Genomic DNA, 24,796 nt, shown 5'->3' on the forward strand with positions numbered 1-24,796 from the left:
TAACACCACACAATCATCATCATGCAACACTTTAAAGATAAGTACTAATTCCAAAGCAATGCCAGTATACAACTTTAAGGTAGACAGTTTTTCTTACTGTAGTTTTGTTGATCAAAATATTTTTGAGTTTGAATATAAAAGACTGTATATTATTACATTTTGATTTGATTTAATTCCTATACAGTAAATTGTTCTTTAAAAACGTTCCTCAATTGAACAAGGATTAAATGAGCCTGGTTCACCACGACACATGCAGTTTGCAGGCAACAGACCATTGCTTTGGGGATGGGTACAGATACAGTACTATATGCAGACACAGCTGGGGAGTAACGCATTACATGTAAAGCATTACTGTAATCTGATCTGATGTCAGTAACTTGTAGCTGTGATGGTTCCTTTTTCAGACATTTTATGTGAAAAAATTACAGTCACGTTTAGTTACATAAAAAAAGAAAAGGACTTATTCATAACATGGAATTCAGAAAGCACTTCATCAGTGCAAGTCAAACCTTACATGTCACATGATAACATTATCTTGCTAGAAAATGGCATCTGAGGAGGGAACAAGTTGGTTCAATAGCTGTTGTCTATTGAAAGTACACCCCCTTGAACTTTTTTCATGCATTAAATGAGGATTTTTTTTCCACTTATCTACACACCATATTTCACATTATTAAAGGGAAAAAAAGCTTTTATTGATAAAAAAAAATGATATATAAAAAATACAAAACTGAAAGATCATAACTGGATAAGTCTCCATCCCTTGCGTTAATGGTTTTTCTTGAGTAATGGCTTCCTTCTTGCCACTCTACCATACAGGCCAGATTTGTGGAGTGCTTGGGATATTGTTATCACATGCACACTTTGACCAGTCTTGGCCATAAAAGCCTGTAGCTCTTGCAAAGTTGCCATTGGCCTCTTGGTAGCCTCTCTGATGAGTCCATCTTGCACAATCTTCCAGTTTGAAGGGACGGCCTGATCTAGGCAGGGTCTTGGTGGTGCCATACACCTTCCAGTTCTTAATAATCTTCTTGACCGTGCTCCAAGGGATATTCAAGGCCTTTGATATTTTTTTATACCCATCCCCTCTATGCCTTTCAACAGCTTTGTCCCGGAGTTCTTTTGAAAGAGCCATGGTGTTCATGGTTGAGTCTTTGCTTTGAAATGCACTACCCAACAGAGGAAACCTACAGGAACTGCTGAATTTATCCTGAAATCATGTGAATCACTACAATTTAACAGAGGTGGAGGCCACTTAACTTGGTGTGTGATTTTGAAGGCGGTTGGTTACACCTGAGCTAATTTAGGGGTGTACACTTATCCAACCAAGCTATTTCAGTTTTTATTTTTAATAATTTTTCTACAAATTTCTAGAATATTTTTTATCACTTAAAAGTTGTGGGGTGTGTGTGTGTAGATAAATAAAATATATATATATATATATATATATATATATATATATATATATATATATATATATATATATATATATATATATATATATATATATATATTTCTAATGCATTTTAATTCCAGGCTATAAGACAACAAAAGGTGAAAGTTTTGAAAGGGGGTGTATACTTTCTATAGGCACTGTATATATCTAGTAATGTTACTCATTACAATGTTGTTCAAGTAACTTGAAACTGTAATGGGTTCTTTTTTTAAAAGTAACTTCCCCACCACTGCATGCAGGTTACATCTTTCCATGAATCATAAGAGACTTTGTGGTGCAGTGATTAAAGAAAAGGGCTTGTAACCAGGAAATGCCCGGCTCATTCACTGACTCACTGTGTGACCCTGAGCAAGTGATTTAACCTCTTATGCTCCATCTTTTGGGTGAGATGTTGTTGTAAGTGACTCTGCAGCTGATGCCCAATTCACACAAAGTAGGCTCTGTAAATTGCCTTTGATAAAGGTGTCTGCTAAATAAACAAACAATAATCCACAGGCAGTGGCGCTGGAACAATTTTTAGAATAGGGGTGCTGAAAGCCATTGAACAAAACTGTAACCTCTGTATACGATGGAAGCCATGCGACCAGTTGCTGTTATGTCAAACATGTTAATAAAACAAAGGCAGCATGAACACCTGTTTATCTATTTAAAAACAAAATAAAATCTTTAACCACAGTCCTTGCTACAATGTTTACAACACGATTACCATAAAACTTTTAGAGCAAACAAATAAAATAAAGTAACATATACTGTTATCATCCACTTAAATACATACTGCAGTTTAGAAAGGTTTGCTTGTAAAAACGGGTTGACCAGTTGTATTTTATTTACAACAGTCATTGCAGACAAGGACTGCTGTAATGGAATGGACAACTAGTGCATCCAGAATGTTACTGTATACGTGTGTTTTTAGTGTTGCTCCACAAAGCAGCACCCGCAGTTTTGGGGCATTTGTGACAAGCTGATTTTAGCATGTGATTGACCAGTGATTATATTATATATATATATATATATATATATATATATATATATATATATATATATATATATATATATATATATATATATATATATATATATTATATATTCTTTTTAGTGCGATCCAACTACTAACCGACTCTCATCTGATTGCAACCGTGCGATTTGTAAAATATCCCACCCCTGTTGTGACAGTCAACGCTAGTTGGTGTATTATCATTTGTGTTCAAAAGCCATGTAAAAAGCTGCAGTGCACCACACACGCAGCTTTTAAGATTCACGAAACTGGGCGATTTATCATTGAGCCAGTAGGTGCACAGCAACCCTGTACTTTAGCCTGGGGATGCATTGCACCCCAGCACCCTTAGTCCCCACGCCACTGCCCACTGATGCTGGTTTGAAGAACTTCTATTCGCTGGAAATTACTCCCAACTACTTTTTTTTATTTTTATTTTTATTACTTTTTTGGCAAATACATTCATGCAGCATTTGAACACAATAAATGATATACAAATCCAAACTGATCCAAGGAGAAAGGGTTAATCAAGACAGCAACAGAAAAAACATGTTTACGTCATCACAAACTGAAGAAATTAAATATATTATGCACTGAGCAAGAACAGCAGACAACTATGCGAACATCAATCTCAAAAGAGGGTTTAAAACACACTATTAAAACTCATTTGTTGTTCTGCTTAAACCCGTGGCAGTTTAAATTGATTTTTGTTTTGCTAAATGGTTTAAACTGTATTTAGTAAATGCAGTGTCACTATGAATTTACTGTGACATTACAGCCCTTTCTGTAATCTCTTAGCCCTACTTTCACTGGTAAAGTAGTAGAACCCTTTATTATAGTTTGCATGTATTATTTGTAATGAACCTTTAGCTCAAACTCACGAAGCTGAATGCATTCTAAAGGATGTCTTCTATAAATGCTCATCCATGCTGCTTGAATTTCTACTGGTACTGCCCGTTATCACTTACCAGGGCCTATTGCAGTGAGTAGCTTTTCTTATTCCGCTTACCTACCTTCTAGATGATACTTTTACACCCTCATGTTTTGCTCATACAACAGTGGCCATAGTTCTCTCTGAAGCTATACGTACATTCTTCTGCATGTACCCATTAATTGTACAGTACAGAGCACAGCTCTGGTAAGTAGTCTTCAGTTACTAATGTATCAGTGCAATTAATGCCATAAAGCGCACTACAGTGACTTAAACTAATGTGTGTCTCTCCACAGACATTTTCTAGAGGCATATTAGCCAAATGTTGTTTTCTTTTTATGTTTGAAAAGCTTTTATGATAATTACCTGAAATATTTTTCCGTTAATATGATAAAGCACTGTAAATATGCAGTAAGATGCAAAAAAAGGTATTTTGCTTACTTAGCTTTACTCATGTAGTATTTGTTTTCATAGTTTAGTTTGCTCTACGGTTCATCTTTCACACTGTAATAGTATTATACTAACACATTTAAACCTGTTCAAGATGTTGCAAAATACAAAGCTCGTCCTGAAACAGAATATCCTCACTTTTTGGTTCCTCTTTTACAACTGTATGTTTACCTCCTTGTTGGTCAGCAACACAAAAACATACAGAGCACTGTCATGGCTTCTTCATAATTCCAGCTTTTCATAAAACATTTATCATATATAAATTAATCTGCAGTGGGGAAAACAAAATATAAGACAATATAGTTAAGCTATTTTAACAAGCAACCTCACTTCAATAAAATCCTGTTCTTTCAATTTGCATTGTAAATTTCACTGACCTTGATTGGACGCGAGCCGAATTAGGCATTGACATGCAGGTGCAGATGTACTAAGATGGGCCAGTCACAGGGCAAATATATCGCAATTAGCATTTTCCTTGTGACAATTCGCAAAGTAAACATTTTGTCGTATGTACTAACAGAAAATATGTAAATAAAGTTAGCTGCAATATACTAATTAAAATATTTTTTTGCGTCATCTTAGCGCGGTATTTAGCATTGCGAGAGTCGTATGACTTTAGATCAGAATGTTTCTATGAAAAAGCTTTTCATAATCATACAGTTGCCCCCCCCCAAGGCCTCTAAGTACACCCTGCTTTTAAGGAAAAATAAGCATTTGACTGTTCGCCTCAAAGCACAACTGGTAATGCACAAGAAAAATCGGACTTCGGAATGCCAGCAAAGATTGTGACTGTTTAAAACCTGCTTTCAAAGGTTCTTAGCAAATTGATGCAATTTTAAATGTTGCAATTGCCCGCAGCTTTAATGTATCTCTGTAACAAAGTGCCCGCCCCTGTGTATATTGTCTGTTATGTGTTGCGTGTGGTGTGTTTAAATGTTGGTGTATAGACATTGGTACACGGGATATAAACGGGTCTGTGTAACACGAGTGTTTAAAAATGTATATGTGTATTTAGGCACGAGGATTGCACAGCACTTCACGTGCAAGTAAAATGTAGTAATATGTGAGCACGGGGAATTGCACTTTATTAATTCACGTGCTGGGATTCAAGTGAATAATTAATTGTTAATTGAATCCCAGCACAATAGTATATATAGATGCACGTTGTCACATACTGGGGTTGGGTGTTTGGTGAGCGGAGAACGGGATTGGAGACGGAGGAAATTAGTAGTAATAATAATAATAATAATAATAAGAGAAAGTATCCGCTCACCGTGTTTGTCAGTGTCTGTCCGTGCACCGTTTTGTTAAGTTTAGTCTGTTTTTGTTTGTCTATTTATTTTGGCGTAGAGTGCCGTGTCCTGTGTTTTTCGTGTTTGTTTAAACCTTTTATTTGGTATTAAACCGGCGCCAACAGGCGTCTTCATCATTTCATTTCATCCGTCCTGTGTTTTGTGTATTTCATTACTTTTCCTGGTTCTGACGCCGCCCACTTCGGCCGTCTTTGTGACAATCTCATTATAATATGTGAGAACCCTCATTTGCACTATTTACACGCCATGTTTGCAAATTTATGCAGGAACGCCCATAATTACATATTCATCTAAGGCTGAACCACAAAGCAAAACTGTTGCCACAAAGCATTCCCTAAGAAGTCACTAGAAGTATACATTTCACTCTAGACTTCCAACTAGTTTGCAACTGGTTTATGACTATTGCAACAGCGACAACACTTTAGTACATCTACCCCTCAGTATCTTAAAAATGCATATGGGTCTTTACCAACAGGAAAACATTTTTAATTAAATAGTTCACAGTGATCATGTTGACAGACACTCACTACAATTGTTCAGTTTATAAAATCAATAGTTATTTTCCAAATTGGGAGGCAAGAGTTGTTATGAAGTAATCAGACCCAATGTAACAGATAAACCTTCAAAAACAAGAGACTGCAATACTTTTTGCCAAACCTCAGTTACTAAGAAACACACAACTACACACACATTAGTAAACACGGCAATTATTTGACAATAATTTAACAATAATAGCTACAAGGAGGAAGGAGGCATCAAATGCAAAGCAAGTCATCCTTTGAAGCTTAGCATTAATATGCTCATTTCATACTTGGTTGCAAGCAACTTCATTGCATGAATAATGCATGGCATATAATTAACATGGTGCATTAATAACCATACACTCCATCTATATGGCCCTCTCATTTTAGCCATGACTGTGAGTTATTTATATACAGTGTCTAATGACATACAGGGCACTCAAACAGTTAGGCCAGTCTTGAAATGCCTTGGAGGAGGGTAGGCTCAAGGATCTTGATCTTGTTTCAAAACTGTCATGACTGAGAAAGTGTATGCAATGCTTGTGAAGTTACAGATGTCCGTACAAGTGAAAAATCTGACCTGGCTTTTAAACCATGTCTATGTCAAGATCTGGTATGCATGTTGTTTATGCCCAGACAAATAAACCACTTTAACCACTATTGCTAATGGTCTTTAACTTGGATCTAATGTTACCATTGCAATCAAAAGATCCTTCAAGTACTGTCTGTTTACACCTTTGTAATCCATCTCAACCAGTTTGCCCTAGTTAGAAAAGCACTGCTCAAATAGCACTGCCCTGGAATCTACAAATGAATAGCAAAGGTTAAGGTTTTCTTTTTCAGGTACACAATGGAAGCAAGAAAGAAGCTAGTTTGTTACTCCTATGTATTTCTAGACTGAGGAAAATCTGCACAATTACCATATTCCTTCGAATTTAAGTCACACTTTTTAAACTAATATTTTCTTCTCAAAAATGTTCTGGGCCTTAAATTCAAGTATAGTGATGTGTGCATTAAAATAGCCAACAAAAGCCCCAGTATGCAAATATAAACGTGACTAACTGCCGAGAAAAGATGAACAAAAAAGTCACTGCCCAATCTTGAATCATCTGTGACATTCAGGCAGCCATTAGAAAAAAAAAAAAAAGTGTCATAAGCTTTCTGAGGAATTCGAAGAGAATGTTTACAATTTCAGCGTTTCGTTATTATGCTTTGTGAGCATACAGCCGTAAACTGCCTCCTTACATCATTTTCGTATATGCGTAATTGAGGCTGTGTCTTTGTAAATGCATCTTTATTTGATATTTTGTTTCCCTCAAATTGAGGGTGGGACATTTGGGCTGCGTCTTAACTTCGAGGGCGTATTAAATTCAAAGGAATATGGTACTTTTAACACTATCATCAGAAACATGGAAATGTGGACATACACCATATCATTAACTGTCAGGGGAAAGTTGTTGATTCTGTATTTTGGAAAATTGCTGGATGATAGCTTCTAAAGACCCAATTTGTGGTCCAGATTTGAGACATGCGGAATATAAATATACTAGTTTAGTATCTTTACAAAAGTAGCTGTTCAGCAATAAACTGACACCAAATAGCCACATGTTTGTGTCACGTGACAAGCAGAACAAACAGAAAAACTCCTGTATTTCATAATGTCAAACTCAGTAGTCACCTTGAGTCTTTTTCTTAGCACATACTCTGCGTTACAATCACAGTTGCTGGTTCTAATGTGAAATGCATGACATGCAACCAAAGTTGTTTTCAGGCTTCTTTCCAAAGCCACTTTGTTCAGAAAGTAAATAATATCTGATACTTTACTATAGTGTCATAAATGCTGTACCATGTAAGCCAACTTATAACTGACCACAGTAGCTGAGCAGATTTTTATGCAACTATCATTCACTTTTTTCCTTTTAATAAAAACAGCTAGATTTAATCCTCTATATATTTTAATAGACCAGTAATAGTACAATCAGTGATAATGTGAGCTTTCCCACACTGCCTAAGTGCCCAAGTAGTATACACCAAGCCTGCCTTCGAGGGACCTCTGTTAAGCAGTGAGGAGGAAGTACATTCTCCATGTCTATTCAATTACTGGCCTCCTACTTTAAGAAAGCTGGTCATCACAGTGTGAATTGTGCCGAATCGGGTAGTAGTTTAATAATGTGGATTACTGTCAACCAAAGTATAGGCCACCAAATGTTTTTAACTTTTAACCTGCACTATAGAGATATAAAACCATGACCCAAAGGTGAATGGCCAGTACTGTTCATGAGCAGTACCATGTCCATTCTCCCTGCAGAGAAATGTTCTTGTTGACCTGGACACAGACGGATTAAGAGCTATTGCTTTCTGTAAACCTTTACTTGCACCCAATTAAGTGTTAAACCTACCATGGCACTTATATTTCTGCACTGTGTTCAGACTAAATTGCCCAGAACCATCTTTTACAAAACACAGTGACCCAGTCTGTCACTACTATTAAATGATTGCAGCTCTAATGTAGTCTTGTCAACGACAATATTTTTTATGGCCAAACATTAATTTGCTTCTATCTATCCTGTATTACTTTTGCAATGAATCAGAGGTATCATTTCAATTCATTATTCTAGAAGGTTGAAATATTCAGTGTTTTTGGAGGACAGCTATAAATCTTCTTTGTTTACCATCACTATTTCCAATGCAGTTTTCTGAATTGTATTTAAGTGCTAAAGTTTGGCATCCTATACATTTTTGTTTTGCAGCCATAAGTATGGATCAGGAGGCAGGAGTTGGGCCCCTCCCCTATTTTGTCCCACCAATAATATCTGCAAATCTCCCTATTTAAATCCAAATTCATTCCCATATTCTATGTCTTGCATTTTTTGTTTTCTCCATTCTCCTTTCCTCCTGCACTGTGCGGCTCCACCCTTGCAATGGTATCCATCTGCGGGCAAGTGAAGCTCACTTCCCAGCCTTAGAGGCCAGTTGGTTTGGTCTCAGCTCCACGAGGGTGGCTGTCTGCAAACCAAGGGGATACCCTGTACTCCTACCTAAATCATAAAGCACTTCTCTCCTATTTTCACTCCCCGAGGTTCTTCCTCCATGTAGCCTTTGCTCTTGTCCCTTGAATTAACAAAATGTTTATTTTTCCTTGGATTCAAAAGTAGGAAAAACACTCTTCCTTAATGACGTCAATATTGTTAACTTATTTTAAATGTTGGCAGTCCTTTATCAACTTTGAATTTACATAATGACTGAACACATATACACTTTATAATGGAAGTAGGTAATTATTTTTACAATTCCATGTAATATAAAATTTTAAAATAAATATAGCAATGACACTGATTACAATGGAAATGAAAAATATAAAAAGCAGAAATATGTAATAACAAGTTTTGAATTACTTGCCTTCAACTCCAAAGAGAGAATGACCGATGAATCACAATAAATATATTCCCTCTAGCGATGGATACGAAAAAGTTATTAATCTCTCAACACTTGTATTAATCTTGTTAATAAATGGCTGTAACAATAAAGGGTCTTGATTTGTATTAAACCAACAATAATTAACAGGAAGTGGAAAGTTTGTAGTTTAGGCAATAAAAGTGTATTGTATGAGGAATAAACATTCTTTTTTTAATAATAATTAATTTTATTGTTAAAGGTAGTTGAAGCATGACATTACAAAATATTATTTTAATAATTCAACCTTGGCTGAAGAGGGGATATATTGTGATCAAAGCCAATTATCATGTTTTTGGCAAACATAAATGACATTTCAATTTAAGAAATTCATGCAAAATAGGTGATTGTGCAGAACAAATATATCAGTCTGATTGTGAAAATGTACTACAGGATATTACAATTGTACCTTATAGAATATTCAATGGTTCTGACCTCTGCATGGGCACAATACCAATAGTATTACAATCTCACTGTATAAATCATTTAACTAGCTCTTTGGTCAAGGTTTATATTACACAACATGAATGCCTGTTTATTTGAAAGGCTCTAACAATAGTAATTAATGGTGAGCATATTGAATATGCAGGTCACTTGTTAATGGTTTCAATGTTTCACCAAACCCTGTAGAAGTTTATACTTTGTATGTTCTTTTTATGTATAGGAATCCAGTTGTAGCCAGTCTACACCAACATATCTGTGTGTGCAAATAAAAAGACACAGTACTGCACAGCAGGGGTCAGTAAAATGTCTGTACAAGGACACGCTTGTCCGTGCCAGTGAATAAGTCTAACGCACACACAAACGTAAGTGTACAGAATTTCCTTTTTGTTTGTCCGTTGCCAAGATGTTTTTTTTGTTTTGTTTTGTTTTTAAATGTCCTTCACCACTTGCCATGGTGCCGACCCTTGCTGAACAGGACATACAGTTTTCCAGGCAGATAGCAACTTCCCTGGTGATGGAGTTTGGGGTCATCCTCTAAGGAAGTAGAAAAAGAGATTATCTCAAATTATTCACCATTATTGATAGCTGTCCATCTGGAAAGGGCACTGGCAGATAACAGCTCCAGTCATGCCTGGCCAAGCAGAAGTCAATTTGACAAAAGAAGATCTCCTTCTGGAAACCGATGACCTCAAACCCCACATTCCAATATTGTTCAGTTACAAGAGTAACCAGAATGAATTATTGGTATAAGCATTTTGTACAGACAGTCAACCAGAAAATGATGTATCTTCAAATGTTGTTTTTATTTAAAATGACCTTATTATTCTGTGGTGTTTGTAATTATTCTGAGTGGTTCAACTCTGCCACTTACAATTAAGTGTGGAAGGTACAATAAAATATGACTAGCCCAGTCATTCTGTTGCTAGAATGAAACAAAATGAGAACTAGGAGAAAAAAAAAAGTATCTTACCATAGCACTGAATATGAAAGAATGACGCAACAGTAGAGGTCTGTCTTGATCTAAATAGTGTCAGATCTTAAATCTCCACCCCAGTGGCAGCTCATCAGAGGAGACAGAGGGGGAACTGCCTACTCAAAAATGTTTGCATAAATAAGCCAATTTATTTAATTATTGATATGTAAATATAAAAATTAATACATAGCTTTAACGCAGAGGCAACCATCCGCATTCTCCACTCAGTCACCACTGTAAATTCAGAGGAGGCAGATGAGCTCTTGTCTTTGTTGTAGTTATGATTACCATGTCTATTGCCAATCATATTCTTCCATTTCTTCAGCTGGCTTACATGGAACATGCCTCCCCTCCCCTTTTACCTGTTATAGCCAATCACTGGGCATTTTCCATCCCACACTGATGACCTTGGATACCAATACTGATGACAGTGAAAGGAACAAAGCATTGTTTAGAACAAGGGTGTCCAATCCTTGTCCTGGAGGGCCTGTGTCCCTCCTGCTTTTTCTTCCAACTGTACCCTAAATGCCTTAATTGGGCCAACTAAGAGCTTAATAGAAGCTTAGTTGGTCCATTTAAATAATTTGGGGTACAGTTAGGACAAAAACCAGGATTATAATAAACAGTACTGTTTCTGTAATGCACTTGATCTGGAAACAAGTTTCATATGTACAGAATGGTATATCATTATTTTGTTGGTAATTTATTTAAGTATAGTCTTTAATGATTTTCACTGCCCTCACAGTCCAAACCAATGGTGCACAGTAATTCTTCTATACTAGCACATTACATGTCTACTGCATTCAAAGAGTCATTCATGTCTTTAAACATTTATTCATGAGATATCCAGTCATACAAAGAAGAAACTTTTTTTCTTGACCAACATTTCAACAAGAAGAGTGTTTACCAGGGCATTTTGTGTTACTGTAATCCAAATGTGAATAGGTATTTATTTAACACAGAGGGTGTACAAGGGGGCAATTGACACTCATGCTCACATTGAATGTCCTTAAATTTCATACTTAAATTTGAAAAAATAAACTCTAGTTACTCTAGTGAGCCTAGGCTCTTTTCCACCAGAAAGCAAATTAATTTAGATATTCTGTCCCAGGAAGTCAAGATTTATAGCACAGAAGGAAGTTTCATTCAATGTATTATGTATATAGTGCTTCCTTAGAAAAATAAAGGCTTAAACTTGCAAGTGTAAAAGTAAACCCAATATTGAAAGTAAAGGCATGAAGTTTTTAGATCATGATTGCAATCATGCTGCTCCAACAGTGTAAAAAGCTACAGGTAAGATTACACTAGTGTTAATTGTAATCTTGGTTTCTTTTTTCCCTTTATTCACATATATACCTAATGGGCCTTGTTCATAAAAGTACTTGCTGACTGCGTAATAAAATGAATTTTGTTCAAAACTAACAAAAGTCATCCATTGCTAATCATAAAATGATCTAAGAATAAAGGCGACTGTTGCAAAGCACTTTTTGAATGGGTATGCAAGTAAATCTGCCTACTTTGTATTTTCGTTTTGTTTGGCAACACTGGCAAAATCATTTCCATTCGCACACATAAGATTTCTATTCTTAACTGACCCCCCCCCCCCCCCCCAAAAAAAAAACCTAAAGAAAGAGCACTGTAGGAGGACTGTAATTCTAGGATAATAATATTATATTATTATATATATTATATATTATTATATTATTAATAATATTATAAGATCATTTTGAAAACTTTTTGAAATATTAGTCTTACAAAATGAAATTGTCAACTATTATTATTATTATTATTATTATTATTATTATTATTATTATTATTATTATTATTATTATTATTGTGGGTAAGGAAATAAGTGAGCGCAGACAAGTACAAAATCAAACGTTGTTTATTCAGTCACAGTTACACACAGAACACAGAACACAGAATAGAGCACAGAAGCGCACACGCGCCTTTGCTTTTATACCCTAGATAACACGCGGCCTTGCACGTGTTGAGATGCACTAGCTAACACATGGCCTTACACTAGCTAACACATGGCCTTACACGTGTTCATGTACACTGTAACAATTTTGTGCGTGCTGTGCAAGTGAACAACGCTCTGCACCTGCAGAGTAAAAAACAACAATTATTAATAATAAATCGGGTGAGTTAAGCAGGGAATCAATCGGGTGAGTTAATGTTTATGAATCAGTGAAAATTTGGGCCTGCAATACCAAGCAGGCCCAAATTTCCCACCGACTGCATCAGCAGCACTAGTATATTGAATATTGTAACACTCCATGAAAACAGGTTCACACAGGCAATGTTCATCCAAACTGTTTATTATGTAAACAAAAGAAAAAGAAAAGAACTGCTGTCAGCCGTGGATCACAGCAAATAAATAATAATAATAATAAAATAACTGTCTATTCTCAGTCTCTCACTTGTTCTCTCTGCTTCACAGCGCTATTTCAAAATTATTATGCCAGAGAATTTCAAAATAGACAGTGTTAATCACAGGTATGTCAAACTGTATAACAGATCAAGTGTAGTAATAACATATGTCTTTAAGGAAATAGTCTGCCGGGGCTGTCGTTAGTTTAGACTTGACTGTAAAAAACGTTCAATAACTCCTAGTTATCGACAGCATTTTGCCGATGAAAACATTATGCTAATGAGGTAGTCTTTAACCTTACTCTCAATTTGTTAAAAACATGCCTTCATAGATAAAAATAATTGTGGCTTAAAGATGCATCTGAATTATCTCTTATGAATAGCAGCTGGTGTTAAATATGTGGCTATGGACGAAATCTGATCATGTACTCCTGTTTTCTCATTTTGGCAGGCGTTAACCCTTTATGAACAGACATCGGTGTTATGAACATGTTACAAGGATACCTGTTAAATACAGCATCATTTTTTGTTGCATTTTAATAAAAACAGTGTTTCCTTCATTTCATGTACAGAAAAATGTATCTTATTATAGAATTAAATTATAGAATTAAAAAACAATTAAATTATAGATTTTTTTTGTAATATTATAAAAATGTCATTGAAATAGAATAAAAAAGAATATATGAGCAGTGATAAAAAAAAGTAGTTGTTTTTGCTTCTTTTATTAAAAAAAATAGTAATGTAAAGTAAAATGTAAAGCAAATATGCTTCAAACACCCACTTCCAAAGCCTTTTGTCCCCACTGTGCACACATACATTTACACAGAGCATTCATTTTTCTATCAGATCATTTGGAACACTTTCAAGATCTGTGGTGTGGATGCTTCACTGGTGATGCTTTTGGGTGTTCAGCCCATTGCATCACTGGTTTCATCACAGGATTGAATACAAGCCTCAATTCTTTTACTGCTGTTATTGGAACATGCTTCAATTTATCTCAGAGGAAATGTGTGAATTAGTAAGTAAAACATCAGGACAGAGGGTGAAAACAAACTGAGGCATTCTAGCCAGAAGAAAGAATGCAATTGTAATTACTGTGTCACTACAATATAATTGAACCTGATCAAGAGATGACATTATACAGTACCATATGAGACAGAGAGCTACATTCTTAAGATTTCTGTTCCAAATTTAGTAAAGAAAAACACATCCAATAAATGCCCAACCTGAAGTTTTGCAATATGGACATCTTTTAGAGAGAGGGGGAGGGGGGAGTAAAACTATATTAAAATATACATTGTGTACCATAATAGTAGTGTGTATTGCCCATGATAATAACCTATATAGACAAACAGCATACTATTACAAATGCCCATATATCATTCTGTCCAGTGTGGGCACTACAATAACAATAATGTTAATAAACACAAGTCCAAGGTACATAGGCTTTCTGCCAAGTGAAAACAGGATATAAAATATTCCATTAAAAAAGGTATGGTACGTAACAACTGAATCTATAAATGTGATATTGCTTTAATTTGCAAAGTAGTCACTATTATGCAGGTAGAAATTCAGTAGACGCGAGTTGTCGGTGTGAAAGGTTGGTGAAGAGCTCTTTGTTACATAAATGACAGTTTAAATGTATTTTATAAGAAGAACATTTACAGCAGTCTGCTGACAACTACATTTTGATGGAAACATTTTTCACAAGAATTGTTCAGAGCGTGTTCCAGCGTCAGTCATTTTCTTGATGTGGCTTTGATATGCGTTGAGTGCAAAAATAAAAAATAAAAATAAAAAAATAAACATACAGTAGTTTATGTACGAGATCGTTAGTATTTAAAACATATTTTTTTGGTAGCAATCCTTATTTGCGTTGTCTGTTTGAATGTCAGTATACATTAAAGTCTCTATTAATATTATGCTATTGTAAAATTCTCTCGCATACTTTGTTTATTTCAATGAACACCAACAGCTTTGTAATTGTTTGACTACTAGGACTGATAGGCTTCTGTTATATATGGGTCCACCTATAAAATCGGCACGTAACTAAACGTTAATGACAAACGAGAACAGGTAGTTAATTACTTCCAACTTTATTCAGCCACAAATAAACCATGTGCCCAATTTATTGTTCATAATTGATACGTTTCTAGGGATATTATTTAATAACTGTAACACGCTCTGCAAAAAAAAAAAAAAAAAAAAAAAAGATTTATGTACACGTTCAAGCAAAAAGCGATTAAACAAATATACAGTTTTTTCTTTGAACTTTATAAACAAGTTGGAATGTTTACCTTTATAAGAAAAATCTACTTGCAAAAAGTATGTCAACAGTATTTTCAACTGTATCAGAAATCAATATGTAGCCTATATTACAAAATAAATGAATAAATAAATAAATAAATAAATGTGTAAACTATCCGGAAATATCATTCGATTTTCATCATGTTAAAAACAGTTTTGATGTATTCAAGTATTATTTTTTAACATAGTTTGTGTTTGCATGTTTGGAATTCACACATTAAGTAGTCTGGCAAAATCTGACAGCAGTTTAGTTTTGTTTATATAAGGAATGAGTAACCTACTGGAAATATTATGACAGTTTTATTTTACCTTTTATTTTCAGTGATCCAAAAACAAATGAAGTATAACATGCATGGATAGGCGTAAAACACTAAACACCAACTTTAAATGCAGGGCTTTATAAAGTTACTACCTAACTCAGTTGTTGAATATAACCACCACTAAAACATTAATAAACAATTCCCAAGTGGATTATTGCAGGTTAGTATTTGTGTTGCTGTTGCAGAATTCATTTTTGAAATGCAGCAGGAGTGTGTTTCTTGACAGTTGCAAAATCCAGCAGATACAATTTCCTTATTTAAAACCTTGTCATGCACCTTTTCAAACATTATCTTCAACAAGGCATGAGTCAACTAACCTTAAGGCAATGACAAATGCTTTTTCTCACAACCCCAGATTTCCTTTGGTGAACATATTTAAAAAAAAAAAAAAAAAAACTGTCCAGGACACTTGGAAGGAGGTGAGGGTTTTAATAAGCAAATTGCTCACAATTAATAAGTCTGCTGCGCCTTGCCTACATCACCATCAGGTTTAAAAATGTTTAGGGGGCTAATAGATCACTTGGTAAAGAGGGGGAGAAAAAAGAGAGACAGAAGCAGAGAACTGCAGGAAATAAGAGCAAAAGAAGAATAACAATATTTCCGCTAAAACTAATCAATCAGGAATTTATAATAGCTTCCATGCAGAACTGCTGACTCAGGGTCACCAGCTCCTGTGACCCTTAAACATAAGGGCAATGTTCATGTAAGAAAGAGAGATAAGGGAATCCTAAGCTAATTGTCCAGCCAATGTCAATGCTTTCAATGCCTTCCATTTACACTCCAATCCATTTTTGAATCACTCCCTTATTACTTTAATTCCCAATGAGAAGGTTTTGTTTTCTTACACACAAGCGATTTGATGTGTACATATGTGTGTTTCGTTGTCTATTTTGTAATGCATGTACATTAAGCAAGCATCTCCCTTCTCAAACAAATCAGAGATCAGTCTGCTCTCAACACTTCATGAAATAAGTAAGTACATTTCATCAAATAAAAAAAAAGGATGGCAGTCCTTCAGTAAAAGCAAACAAGCATCTTTCATTCAGCCAGACAAGAAAACAACGTCTCACAAAATAAGTCTTCTGAGCTATCCCAGCAAATGAAAAAGAAACCAGATTTGTGTACTTACTTAAATGCTTTGGCTTGTCCTTCTTTCTCTGTGGCTCTGAGCTCCAATACAAGAAGTTGCCAGTGTGCTCAGCCTTATTGCTGTGTTTTAACCACCAGCTTGCTCTGCACTGGCTGGGGGATTAAAGCACTTTTAAACTCACACAGACACCCCATGTGACCAGGAAAAGTCATTGGTGAGGGCTCAGGAATAAATTATGAGCTGAGCTGTCTGTGCACCCCCTAGCCAATGTTTCGGGAAGTGTACGCTTCAAACACACACACACACACACACACACACACACACACATACACAGATACATGTCAGTGAATTTAGCTAGGAACTGTTTTAAGAAATCCACTAGAATTATACTATATATTATGTTTTCCTTCTGGTCCTTTACTAAATGTAAACCAGAAACACTGCTCTATTGGACACTTATCTTCATTCTTTTTAAATCACTTTTCTTCCAATGGAGCTGCTGTATTTACTCTCAATTATTGGAGAAAGCAGACACCACCTATTGCTTACAGACAACATTTATTTACTTGTAGAAAGTTACATTTCTCATCCTTTCATTGAATCTACATTTTAAGGTTTGCCAACAAACAAAAAAACGTTACATGGATTGTTGCTAAGAAACCATTTTTCTCAAGTAATGCAAAAAAAAAATAACAGCAAAACTCCTAATTTCATACAAGTAGAGCACATATGTTTTAATGGGTATTAAAACAAACATGATTTTATCAGCATTGTCTTGAGGAACTGAATGTCAGTTATCAACATATCATTTGATTTGGTGATTAAAAAATAAACCATAGATGCAAAAATGGATTGATACAAATATACATATTACCATACAAATGAGTATGAGACTTTTTTTATTTCAATATTTGACAACCTGGGTTTAAGAGATTAAAACTTTGTTATTCTCTTGTTACCATGGTTTTGGGGCTACAAACATGTTCAGGCTTGTGAGACAACAGGGTTGCCATTGGTGGGGGCACTAATGTTTCTGAATGATAACTATCTTAAACATTAGAGGAATCAAAATTCTATATTATCACATATCATGAATGGCCATGACAACCTAACACTGCATCTTTTAATTGTTGAAAAGAGTGCATAACTCAGTTTTGTATTTATTGGTTCAAATGTAGTATTTTTTCCCCACTAAGACTGGCGCCATTCACACTTCACACTGCTGCATTCTTCAAATTGTGTCCACCTACAACTATTTATTGGGTAAATTATCTTTTTTTCCATGTCCTATATTGTGTGTATGTTGGAATCAGAACTCACTGTGATATTGTTTGTTTCCTAATCTGGATTAAGCCATGACATTATTTATACATCTTTCTGTTTTCAGAAAAGAGAGTCAAGTTTATAAAGGAAGAAAGCAAAAATTACAAAACATGGGTTTATTATATTATGAGCTCATTATACATATTAATTAAATCCTTAGACTTTTGTCAAAACCTCAGAATGACCTACTTACTACACTTGAAATATCTGAAATGCTGAACACATTTAATGTTACACAGAAATTAAAATGTTAAAGCTGTTTTGAAACCACAGCTAAGTCTTTCATATCACAGATGTTGTATTTGTTTTGTTTTGTTTTTTTTTTTTTTTTTTTTTTTTAACTGAAGCAAAAAGCTTAATTTTGCTTCATTCACAAATCTTACCAGAAAAACCTAAAAGTGTATTCAAAGGATAGTGCAGCTTTGATAGTCTTTTGTATTTCTTTTCTTAAGCTTTCTCTCTGGGTCTGGAATGCAAAGTATTTTTTAAAAACAATGCCAGCTAGCTTGGAGGCTAAAAAACAGAGGGTGTACATTTACAAATCAATACTGAGGTTCAGAAGCCTTTGCATTAAACATGAGCCTTCTGTAGCTCTCAGACGACCTAATATCGCTCTCATCAAACTAACCTGCTCTCAACAGACTCATTGCTCTTAAAGATGCAGCGTCCATTATAAAAACACATTAGCATCATACAGTAAAATACAAACATGAGATTGATTGCAGTTTAGAGTTCAGTTCCTGTATCGTTAAAATTACTAATTATGATCAGCAAATTAAAAATTTATTCTTGTATTTAATAAGTTAGTCTCAAAGCACTGTTGATTCAAACCAGTGTTTAAAATAAGCACAGAAAACTGAACCATAAAATCAGAGGATTTAAATCTCTCTCTCTCTCTCTCTCTCTCTCTCTCTCTCTCTCTCTCTCTCTCTCTCTCTCTCCTCTGTATATACACTACCGGTCAAAAGTTTTATAACACCTCAATTTTTCCAGTTTTTATTGAAATTTACACAGTAATGTCTCAATGTACTCTGAAATTAAAGCATAGAACAAATAAACAATTGGAGATAAAAAAAAAGAAATCATGGAGTCGTTTTAACAAAATTTAATCAAAATTTTTGACTCATCAAAGTAGCCACCTTTTGCAGATATAACAGCCGAATACACTTGTGGCATTCTTTCTACAATGGAAATCAAATATCATTCAGAAAGTTCTTCCCAACACTGTTGCAGAAGTTTCCACAAATGTGTTGCACTTGTAGGTTGCTTTGGTTTCACCCTTCTGTCCAGTTCATCCCAAACCAGCTCGATGGGTTTTAAGTCTGGACACTGTGCTGGCCATTCCATGATTTGAAGCCTACTGTCTTGTTCTTTTCTTCTAAGGTAGTTCTGACATAGCCTGGAGGTTTGCTTTGGGTCATTATCTTGCTGTAGGATGAACCCCTGACCAACTAGACGTATACCAGAGGGTATTGCATGGAGCTGCAAAATGCTGTGGTAGCCGTTTTGGTTCAGGGTGCCACTCACTCCCTGCAAGTCGCCGACTCTGGATCCAGCAAAAGAGCCCCAGACCATCACGCTTCCTCCTCCATGTTTGACAGTTGGTGTCTCACACTGAGAAACCATCCTTTTGCCTACTCGACGACGTACAAAAACCCTGCGTGATGAACTGAAGATTTCAAATTTTGATTCATCGGTCCATAAGACCGTCTTCCAGTCTTCAGTAGTCCACTGGTGGTGCTTCATGGCCCAGGCAAGCCTCTTTTTCTTATTTTGCCATCTTAGCAATGGCTTTCTTACTGCCATTCGACCTGTCAAACCTGCATCTCGAAGTCTTCTCTTCACAGTTGAAACTGAGACTTGCTTACTTCGACCAGTGTTAAGCTGTGCTTGAAGCTGTTGTCTTGTGAGCCACCTATCACACAAGTTGTCTCAGAAACTTGTTTTCTGATTCTGTTGTAGCTTTCCTCCAGTTTCCAAGTGCCTTTTGATGGTGTAGGAAACTTTACTCACTAACACCTTGCCATTCTTTGCAATTTCTCTAAAGGAAATACCTACACTTTTAAGGGTTATAATGGTCTGTCTGTCTTCCTTTGTTAATTGCCTTTTTCTCGCCATTATGATAGCAATATACTACTTCCTGCAGTAAAATACTGTCCAAATAATGCTTAAGAGGGTGTAGTAACACAATCTGTTCCAACACTGCTTTTATATAGACAGAGGGTTTGTAAGTAATCAACAAAAGTTGGGACACCTGTAGGAATTGTTAGCATCAACTTTCAGGGCTTAATTATGTGTTCACTGAAAAAGGTGTTTTTGTATAACTCTGAAATGTACATTATTTTTCAGTTTTTGGTAACCTAACCTTTTTTTTTTTTAACCTCTGGAAGTTTACCGCTTACCTTTGTACCATTTTAGGTTATTCATTGGACTTGAACTGCTTAAATTTCAAAACAAACTGGAAAAATGGGGGTGTTCTAAAACTTTTGACTGGTAGTGTGTGTGTGTGTGTGTGTGTGTGTATGTGTGTGTGTATGTGTATATATATATAGCTGCTGAAGAATGTTGTTGATTTTGTGGAATTCAAGTCAGTACTGGTGATCTACAAGTGTTGTGGAGCATGGATTAACACCACACAATCATCATCATGCAACACTTTAAAGATAAGTACTAATTCCAAAGCAATGCCAGTATACAACTTTAAGGTAGACAGTTTTTCTTACTGTAGTTTTGTTGATCAAAATATTTTTGAGTTTGAATATAAAAGACTGTATATTATTACATTTTGATTTGATTTAATTCCTATACAGTAAATTGTCCTTTAAAAACTATTCACTGGACTTGAACTGCTTAAATTTCAAAACAAACTGGAAAAATGGGGGTGTTCTAAAACTTTTGACTGTGTGTGTGTGTGTGTGTGTGTGTGTGTGTGTGTGTGTGTGTGTGTGTGTGTGTGTGTGTGTGTGTATATATATATATATATATATATATATATATATATATATATATATATATATATATATATATTAATGTGTGTGTTTTGTGATTTGTACCATTTTCAGTGTTCAATCTGTTCTTAGGGGGGTGGGGGTGGGATGGGGAGTTGTACGCATCATACACATGGGAGGAATCATACGCAAAAAACATATAATAGACATATCCCCTCAACTGAACACAACCCAACCAGCATGACAGTAAACACAGACACAATGAAGCGTTCTTACCTTTGTATACCGGTAAGTTAGTGATCAGCAGATGCGTCAGCTGCATGAAGAGCACAGCATGTGGTTTTCACTCTACTGTGCAGAATAATTTTTTTTTTTCTATGTGTAAATATCGAGACTTTCTTCCTATGCATCGGGACAAGGGACATGTGCTAGGAAATTGAGGCTGTCCTGACCATTTAGGGACTGTTGGCATGTATGTCTTATGAATAATAAATAATGGCATATTGCCATTAATGAACAACATACCAAACTACAGACAGACAAAAAGAATATTTACTGCCCCTACAGCATTTATGTATGGGATAACATTCATTTGTGAAAACATGAAAGTGAAGCATTTATAAGATGTTATGCAGTCTTCACAAAAGGAAACACAGAATGTGATGCTGCTACATCTAATATTGTATTAAGTGTTCATCACAGATAAAAGGGACACATGTTGCATGTTATATACACCCACGCACTGTGGGAAGCAGAATAACCATTGTTTTAGTTGTATTGTATTTACAGTAGACTTTATTTTTTAAATGCTAGAAATTGTATTTCCTCTTTGATACCCAGTTTTACGTCTGCGTACCACATATTGTACAATCATGTTAACAAGCTTATCCAGTTAGGTAAGATGATATCTAGTGGAGTGTAATCCACAAATGACTTTTAACTGTAAGGGCCTACTTTTTTCCAGTAAGCCTAAGTAAAAGCTGATGCACGAGGAGTCTGACAGACACTGACAAGATGGAGAGGTATAACAATTTACTTCAGCAGAATCTTATTCTCTAGAAACCTTCTCTGTAACTATTAGAAGAGACTAGACAGAAATATACTTCCTCATTGAGAATAGGAAGTGAATTCAGAATAAAAAAATACCATTCGTATACTTACAAACTGCTTGTAACAACATTACCCATTAAGGCATTGTCTATGTTATGTAAATGGTGTTTTCGTTTTCTATAGTTAAAGGGGGCACATGTCTGAAACCAACTTCAGAGTTAGTGTTCTGTAAACAATGGCATTTTCAATAGCACAAAATCGTAAGATTGCAAGTTTAAGATGATAAAAACTAATACATGTTAAACAATTTTAAATGGATTGATATATCCAGTTAATAAGTTATATTAAGACAAATCCATAAAATAAAATATTTTTGAAACGTGGATTCATAGCTCAACTTTTTGGTAGAATTGATATGCATATTGAAAGTGAATTGTCTCCAGTTTGGATACAGTCAACATGAAAAGATTCAACTAATCTATACCCTACCACCTCTATGTGTGTCTTCTAGAAATAGTTATTGGGTCAAGCAAACATGCCAGTTGCCTAAGCCCTGAGCTGTACTGCAATCATGTGGATAAAAATGGGTAATTGAGCATGAAATTTAATTTAATGCAGTATTTACTTTTGATCAGGAAAATAAAATGTAAGCCCCTGAAACAAAATAGTTCAGAAAGATAGTTGCATTTAGAAAGCTGCATTTAGAATAATTTACCACTTAAGTACAGATGGTAACGAGAAACATACAAATCACAGTTAAAAGAAAGAAACTGTATTTGGTTATGTAGGCATCTAGTGGTTATCATAAATTATATAGCATTTAAGTAAATACATATCTATAAAACAAAATAAAATAAATAAACTTAGGGATTACTGTGACATATAATGGAATTGCCAAAAACGGTTTTGAATTAAGCACTCCTCATTCTCCCTGTGATTATCTGACATTGTGCTTTCGTGTTGGTCTGTATTCAGTAAATAACTCAAATCATCCTGGACCTGAAAAGAAACACCACTTTCAGGAAATCAGCCATTAAGATAAATATAGCTTCCTTTCTGGAGAATGCCCGCTTCTTGTTGCTTTTCATTCTCAAAGGCATGTCTGACACAAGCCACCACTGGGCCTGGTCTCAGGTTGCTGTTCGAAACTATCCAGGCCTCTGCCTGTTGAGAGCTCCCCCTGCTGGCCCTTTGTCATCTCTCTCAGCACTTGGGTCTTTTTGTGTACTGTAAGTATCTAACTCAATGGTAGGGTGACATGACCTGCTGTTACATACTTTTTTCTGACTTGAATACAAATTCAGTCTCCAGAAGAAAAGCTTTAATCGCCTGTACTTTTAGGTTTTCATTCGGTACCTGTCTGGCTCAAGAGTGTGTTGTAGCGAGCAACCTGTAGGGGCTGTTGAGCCTATTCCCCAGTGGAAAAGCAGTGCAAGGCTCATACACTCACTTAACCGCCTCCCTCTGCTTTGCCTTAATAATCTGGTTATACAGAGATTTTTAAATAGAAGATTGTACACTTGTGTACACAAAAACTATGCAGTTCTTTAAATAATTAAAATGAATGAAACAAGCACCTATCACTTCATAATAGCTGGAAAATGTCAAGCAACCAGTGAACTCACTTTCAATAATTTATTATCTGTTATTTCTGTTTTTCAGTATATGTATTAGAACTGTCAACAATATAAAGATTTATTTTTCACTTTTTGAAATATCACATATCATAAGGTATTTCTCTGTTTTTTAACATGTTATCAGGCAGCTGAGAATCTTCACAAAATAGCACCCTCTGCTGAATTTCCTTATATAAATATTGATGTTATGTGATGAAGACCCTGTAACTACTACACTTGCATGATGATGCTGTCTTGACAGACTTTGCTTTTTTCTGCAGACACGGTAAGCCATCTATTACCATCTATGTATTCAAATTATATAAAAATAATAATAACTAATCTACACATAGCATCAGAAATTAAGTAATTCATTGAATTAGGACATTTTTTGAATGGTTTAATGTAGTGTTGGCAACACTTAATAGCATAGTAGACAGAAATAATAATAATAATAAAACAATAAAGCCTATTACTGTTGTTAATTTATGTAAAAAAAGACTTAAAATATCTTAACACTTGAATATCTTGTAAATTATACTGGTCATTTAAAAATAATGTCCACCAAGTAAATTTGAGCTCCAATAGAGTTGTATCTTACGGATGGCATTTCACTTGAAACAAGAGAATTGGTGACCATTTTTTCAAAGCGCTTTGTATCTATCTATCTATCTATCTATCTATCTATCTATCTATCTATCTATCTATATATATATATATATATATATATATATATATATATATATATATATATATATATGCCCTAACCATACATGAAATCTTCATGTGATATAAGACATCCCTACATGATACACAGACAATGCTCTGTACAAATATCATTCAATCCATTAGTCCTGGTTGCTAAACTACCAAATACATTTAGGAACACAACCAACAGAAGCCTTGGGGATAGTTCACGCCTCACAAATAGCTGCAGGAGAGTTTCTGGAGCTGCTGAAGAATGTTGTTGATTTTGTGGAATTCAAGTCAGTACTGGTGATCTACAAGTGTTGTGGAGCATGGATTAACACCACACAATCATCATCATGCAACACTTTAAAGATAAGTACTAATTCCAAAGCAATGCCAGTATACAACTTTAAGGTAGACAGTTTTTCTTACTGTAGTTTTGTTGATCAAAATATTTTTGAGTTTGAATATAAAAGACTGTATATTATTACATTTTGATTTGATTTAATTCCTATACAGTAAATTGTTCTTTAAAAACGTTCCT

The 24,796-nt window shown here is 35.1% G+C and overlaps 1 protein-coding gene across 2 annotated transcripts in view; it reads right to left on the minus strand.

Moving 5' to 3' along the window:
- Positions 1-16,775, minus strand: part of cntfr (ciliary neurotrophic factor receptor) — a 148,865-nt gene extending 132,090 nt beyond the window's left edge. For both annotated transcript variants that reach the window (XM_041247423.1, XM_041247432.1), the window contains exon 1: positions 16,665-16,775. The gene's annotated coding sequence lies outside the window, so the exon portion shown is untranslated. The remainder of the gene's footprint in view (positions 1-16,664) is intronic.
- Between the last annotated feature and the right edge of the window lie 8,021 nt (positions 16,776-24,796).

The sequence above is a fragment of the Polyodon spathula genome, chromosome 1 (genome assembly GCF_017654505.1).
Source record: "Polyodon spathula isolate WHYD16114869_AA chromosome 1, ASM1765450v1, whole genome shotgun sequence".
NCBI lineage: Eukaryota > Metazoa > Chordata > Actinopteri > Acipenseriformes > Polyodontidae > Polyodon > Polyodon spathula.